The sequence below is a fragment of the Oncorhynchus gorbuscha genome, linkage group LG09 (genome assembly GCF_021184085.1).
Source record: "Oncorhynchus gorbuscha isolate QuinsamMale2020 ecotype Even-year linkage group LG09, OgorEven_v1.0, whole genome shotgun sequence".
NCBI classification, from domain to species: domain Eukaryota; kingdom Metazoa; phylum Chordata; class Actinopteri; order Salmoniformes; family Salmonidae; genus Oncorhynchus; species Oncorhynchus gorbuscha.
This window is the reverse complement of record NC_060181.1, coordinates 23,857,892-23,864,477: the sequence shown is the minus strand read 5'-3', so window position 1 is coordinate 23,864,477 and position 6,586 is coordinate 23,857,892. Positions and strand designations below refer to the sequence as shown.

The 6,586-nt window shown below is 35.7% G+C and overlaps 1 protein-coding gene across 1 annotated transcript in view; it reads left to right on the top strand.

Moving 5' to 3' along the window:
• Positions 1 to 4,183: 4,183 nt before the first annotated feature.
• The window catches only part of LOC124044336 (zinc finger transcription factor Trps1-like), a 175,361-nt gene continuing 172,958 nt past the window's right edge, over positions 4,184 to 6,586 (top strand). The window contains 1 exon segment of the mRNA XM_046363994.1: positions 4,184 to 4,478. The gene's annotated coding sequence lies outside the window, so the exon portion shown is untranslated.

Here is a 6,586-nt window from a genome sequence, read left to right as displayed (position 1 = left end):
GGCTGAGATTACAGGGCTTAGCTCTAGTATAATTACATATTACCTTGTGTTCTCCTGCTGTTCTGTTCTGGATTCAGGGCTGAGCTACGATTAGCGCTTTCTTTTGTAAAAATCCTCACAAAGGACAACTTTGTCCCAACTGAACAGCATGATGGTTGCATTTTTTTACTCATCTAATTATCCAACTAAATGGTAACAGAAGGCCTGGGGTTTTCAGAAAACGTTTTATGCATTTGAGTGAAAATAGTCAAGTTTGGCTGACTGGGTTGCAGCGGTGTAAAGTAAAAAAAATATATACTTTTAAGTACTACTTAAGTAGTTTTGGGGGGTATCTGTACTTTACTGTACTATTCATATTTTTGACACATTTTACTTTTACCCCATTACATTCCAAAAGAAAATAATGTACTTTTTACTCCATGCATTTTCCCTGACACCCAAGGTACTCCTTACATGTTGAGTGTTTAGCAGGACAGGAAAATGGTCCAATTAACGTACTTATTAAGAGAACATCCCTGGTCATCCCTACTGCCTCTGATCTGGTGGACTCACGAAACACACGTTTTGTTTGTAAATGTCTGAGTGTTGGAGCGTGCCCCTGGCTAGCCTTAAATAAAAAAATAAATACATGTAAATGGTGCTGTCGGTCTGCTTGAACTTGAAATGATTTATACTTTCCCTTTTACCTGTGATACTTAAGTATATTTAAAACCAAATACTTTTAGACTTTTACTCAAGTAGTATTTTACTGGGTGACTCACTTTTACTTGAATCATTTTCTATGAAGGTATCTTTACTTTCATTCAAGTATGACAATCTGGTACTTTTTCCAGCACTGCTGGGTTATAGTTTCAATTGAATAAGGAAGCAAAATAAAAGACAGAGAGCACCAATCACACTGCTCTGATATTGAGGGCAAACAAAATCATACCCACAAGCATGCGTAACCATTATGAAACAATGCTTTGCAAACATGAAGTGAGAGTGACAGAATAAGGAAATGGTGAAGATCCATACTGTACCAGCAAAATATCAGCTACTTTCTGTCTAATAGTGCAAAGAAGTAAAACTGCTTGAAAACTGAATATTGGTAATAACACACAGTTTGGCCAAAGTTGTTTAAAATTAAATGTAATGACAGTAGCAGGTATATGGATCCATACTGGTACTGTGAAGGCTTAAAACTCAGTATTGAAATAGAAGTCAGTAGATATAGGCTGGGTTGTGCTTTTATATATTAGGTGATTGAATCACAGTGTGAGGCTACAAAAATCTGTTTGGTACAAGGTCACTCACCCATTACCAGTTCTAAATATTACTGCACCAGGATGTCAAGGGTCAGTCAGCATGGCCAGATGAAAGATAATACTGCAACCATAGAAATAGAATCCATAGAACTGGCCTCCTCATTCAAGTCAACGATGGCATAATGAGTGGATTCTATTTCTATGACCGCTACACTATCAGGCAGGAATAGGTGACAGGGGACTAGCCAAGTATTGCATCGCAGAATCTGTTTGATTCACATAACATAATAACCTAATCTATAAATAGGCAACTGTACAAAATACAATATCTGTACATACTTTGACATCTATTTGGTTGATGATAGTAACAAATCACAAATGTCTTGTTTTTCTTATATCTTGGTCTCTTTAGCACTGTTGCAAAGTAAATGTATAAAATGAAACTGTTAAATGTTATGAGTGTGAGTGCGGTATATGAGACATAATAATAAGGAGCATGGTATTGAGGAAGCATGGGGCGACAGGAACATAGTTTTCATTGTCTTTTGACACTAGACCATCTTATTTTTGTATAAAAAAATAAGCACATCTAGATGCCTTTTTTTCAAAAGATTCCTTCTTCATGAATTTCCACCGCAAAAAAAAACAACAAAAACATGAGTGTACAGTGAGAATGACAATAAGTACTGCTTGATATAAAAGGGTTCTCACATCTCATATTCCCTGTCTTAACCGAAGAGGGAAAAAAGAGGGGAATATGGAAAGCCTGTGGAAAGAGTCAGGCAAAGTCTGCTGTGTGATTCCTTCAGTATAACTCGTCCATTGTTTCCTAACCTAGAAAACCCATATTCCACCTTCAATGTGAACAATCGAAACCACGCAATGAGAAGATTGAATTTGAATCCCCTTTTGTAAACACATTGAACAAACTTTGAAAAGAGTTTGCGCATAAGTACACACACACACACACACACAGGCAAAGATTCTACACACAATTACTCCACACATTCTCACCAACACATTCTTACACACACGCACACACGCACACACACACACAACACACACGTTACTTTCTTTGGTAAAAGCTCAAAGTTTCAAAATGCGGTTTAAAACCTGATTTTCCCTCAATACTGCTTGTGTTAAATAAAACTTGAACGATGCCTGGGAGTGTTTTTGCCAGGGACTGCTCACTCTGTGGTGAAACAGAGCAACAGCTTGTGAGGGAAGACTGTTGAGCTTTAAAATGAAATGTATATCTATTCTTTATTTCTTCCCTCAGGCTTACAGTTATATTGGTTCAGAGTGAGTACCTTAACAACATATGTCATATTTCAACGTGTTTGAAGGAATTAAGAGTATAACTTTTTAAGTCAATTTGGGTGTTCTGATGCGTTATGCTTTAGTTCTGATCATGTGGATGGTCAATCATTTGCTAGAGACTATCCTATAAAATATGAATATGGTGTTTGCATTCTCTTTTGCCATTTGAGCTACTAACCAAACTCATACGTTTCTATGATTTTGTTTTTAAACAAGCTTGTTGCATAACTCAAAGAGTGAATGAAACTTTTGGAACTTGTATAGAGTGTGTTTGTAAATGTATTTAAAACATAATTATTATTATCATTATCATTAGTAGTAGTATTATTATCTTTATTATTATTATTGTTATTATTCACATATCATTTATCTCAAAACGACCCTCGTGTCTTTCATCAGCAACTTCATTTTCACTTTGCAACTTAGTATGCATTCCAGTTTTGTATTTACAATCTATAAACAAAATTAACTTTATGCACTAAATTACATTAGTTCTTTCTTAACAAATGTGCCCTATTATATTTTTCACTGAGAGGAAAAGCGAATTTCAGTGTAAAAAAGTGTATTTCAGTGTTTAAAAGTGTATTTCAGTGTAAAAAAGTGCATTTCAGTGTAATGAAGTGCATTTCACATCTGTAGTATACATTTAGACAGATCTCCCACCTTTACACTGTTTTGTATCTCCTTTTTAATAAAGCATTACTTATGATCTATTAAGCTGCTAGAAATGCTGGAGTCCTCAGGTTAGTATTTATGGTGATATGGAAACCCTGTCTATTGGAACAAACTAGATTGATTGATCATGAGTTTTTAATGAAGAGGCAATAATGGGGGTATACACAACATGCTAGAGATACTTTTTCTATGAAGAAAAAGTTCAAATGTTATCCCTTAAACCCTGGTAGAATAAAAAACTCTTCACTTATAATAGTGCTAACATTATGAGATATCGAGCAGCCAGTAGGATCTTTTTGATACCCTACTTTTAAAAGAAATGGTGAATAAAACTCAATAGAATAGATTAACTCAGCACAACCTAATATTATCCTTGACATCAGTAAGGCCATTGCGAGATTAAAGGATCACATCAATTGGGTTATCATAGTGTATAAATCTGAATTTCAGTCTGGAAAAAATGTATATCATCTACACTTAGTCTTGGACATTTCAATAACCTGTCTTGTGATTTGTTGGAATTGTGATGATTTCTCGACTAAAGAAAATAATGTCTATCATACACAGAATAGTAAAGTTTTGCAACTTATGTCATGATTTCCAACTTTCATAGCAATACAATATACCCATAACATAATTCAGAAATACCTAGGTCTAGTGAACATAATATTTTTATCAGAGCAGATTTTCTGTTAAATACGTATATTCACACTAAATCGACATTAAGACAACCATATATCAATATAGGGATCATATTCGATTAATATTAGGCCATTTCAAATATTAAGATGAAGTGGATAAACTGTTCACTTGTTATTATTGCGTTATAGCTTGGTAGTGAGGATCAGGGATGCATCTGTCCCTTTAAGAACGACCGGTCTGGGGTGGCGCTTTCCTCCGCAAGGGCTTCTTGATATTAATAGTGTTGGTGTCTTGAAACTGACGTAATGCTTGGAGTCTGAGGTCCTGTCAAGCGATAACATTTCTGATAAAGAACTGGGATCACTGCAAACTAAACCTCCTTTTCCATCCAGACTCGGGCGTTTTAAATATTATACACAGTCACCCTGATTCCACGTGCACAGGCGAGATTCGAAATGTTATATCCCCTCTAACAAAAAAGAAATAGTAGGCTACCCCGAGATCAACAAACAAACAGCACAAAGACGGTTCATGGCTTACGCCAAAGCTCCACCATCTTTCAGACTGCAAAGACTATTGCAATTTAATCAACAGGTAAGGACAACGCGAATCAATGCACGTTACGAGTACGGAGGCGAACAATGTGAAATTACTGTAGTTCCAGAATGCGGATCGCTTTTAGAGAATGTTATGTAATAACTAAGGGATTTCGTGAATCAGTAGTGAGCTACTTTGCTGTAAAAAAAAACAGCAGGGCTTCTCGGATTTCACATGGCATGTAGGTTTTGTTGGGTCAAACGCGTGAGAAATTGAAATGGGCTACTTGGTAGAAGCAGTAGCCGTAATAGAGGGTGTAAATATTGAGACAAGGGAGAATAACATGAGTTCCGATCAGTAGGTTTGTTCATTACTTTTCCCTTCCAATTTCATTTATTAATTAGATTTCAGATGTTGTAGCATTCTTGTAAAGGCGCGACGCATTCTGGATAGGTGTTGGAGACAGAATATAGTTATGGTCTTGAGAATATCTGTGATCTAAGTCACACAAACACACTAATAAGACGAGGATTTTATTTGGCGCATCGCGTATTTCTGTTTTCATTGTTCGTATTAGAGAGCATGGAGAGTATGTTAAGGTGCACTGTTTTTTTCGGCTTCTGAAACTTTGTATATATTTTGAAGTGTATTTTGATGTTTAATGATTCATTCATGTCGAGAACTGAGTTAAGTTTTCCACTCAACTTTCCGTAAACCGTGATGTTCCTCAAAGATAAGAAAATGCGTAGGCATGACAACACACTCGGGTCAGAAGAATATTTCAACTAATTACAATAAAATGCACATCCAAAAGATTTCACCAGTAGCCTATTTTCTAAACGTTCCACATGTTATTCGTAACCTACGAAGTTCTAAGTTTTGGTTTTTAGAATGTTCAAGTCATGTACCAACTTTGTTACAAAACAAGAAATGTAACAACGTGCTTGTAACTTTATCAATAACTAATCACTTGTTAATTACTTTTTAAAAAGTCAGTCATTTCTCAAAAGTCTTAAATATATTTTCCATGTGCAGGGGATTAGGCGACATCTCAAAGGAGATGACACAGAGGTGCAGTGTGTGTATGTGTGTGTGTCTGCGGAAATCCAGAAAGTTTTCAGAGCAGCATGACTGGGCATCGTGATGAAACAGTTCACTTTTGCAGAAACTCAACATAGCTTTTCATTATGTTTTGCTACAAGCATTATAAAGATAATATAATTCTGCCTTATTACTTATACCTGCCCCATTACTTTTATGAGGAGGTGAGATATTTTGGTCATCTACTCCTCTATTCTTGGTGCAAAGGGCTACTTTCAGAGGCATGTACAAGTTACATATTCTCAGTGTGTTTGCTTGATAGTTACATTATAACCATGTACATAGTAGCAAATAACCCCCTAAAGGTATTGACTTTTTCAAAAGCATAACGTTTAACATTTAGACAATGTTTCTGTCTATCTAAACGGAATATTTTTCAGTTGGTAAGATCTAAGATCATCTATGAGCACAACTCTAAATCACCCGATTTTCAACTTCACTTAGGCTCTTGTTTGTAGTTACATTGTTATGACACAAAATTCCCCTGTTGGTTCCAGTAGAGGACTCATACTCTTTCCTGTAAACTGTGAAACCAACCTTCCTACACGCCAACATGGGTCTGGAAATGATACACCTTCTGTCTATGAAAGCCCTCTTTCTTGTCAGTGAAAGTTTGTTAATGATGTGGCCAAAGCAAAGAAACGCTTTTCATCATTCAGAGGGGAGAAAGGTTAAGCTGAAACATAGTCTCAACAACACTCTGTGTTTAACAATAGTTTAGTTATTTGGACACCTGTATGTCTTATAGACACATTATTTCTGCCTTAATAGTGTTAACACACACATGCATAAAGAGTATTTATTATAAATAATATGCATCAAAACATCTGGTTGCAAAAATCCACTTCTAAAAGTGGACTTTGTCCTCACTGCAGCCTTGTATGTATTACATCTGATACGTGAAGCACTTGATAAACCGTTAATTAATTAGGAACAATGTTTTGTCACCAAATCCATTGATGTAAGCAGCCACTTTAGCCTCATTTTCTAAGAAGATTTTTTACTTTTGCTTTTATGAGAGGATTATGGAAAATAAAATGACTTGTCATGTGTATTCTGTGGTA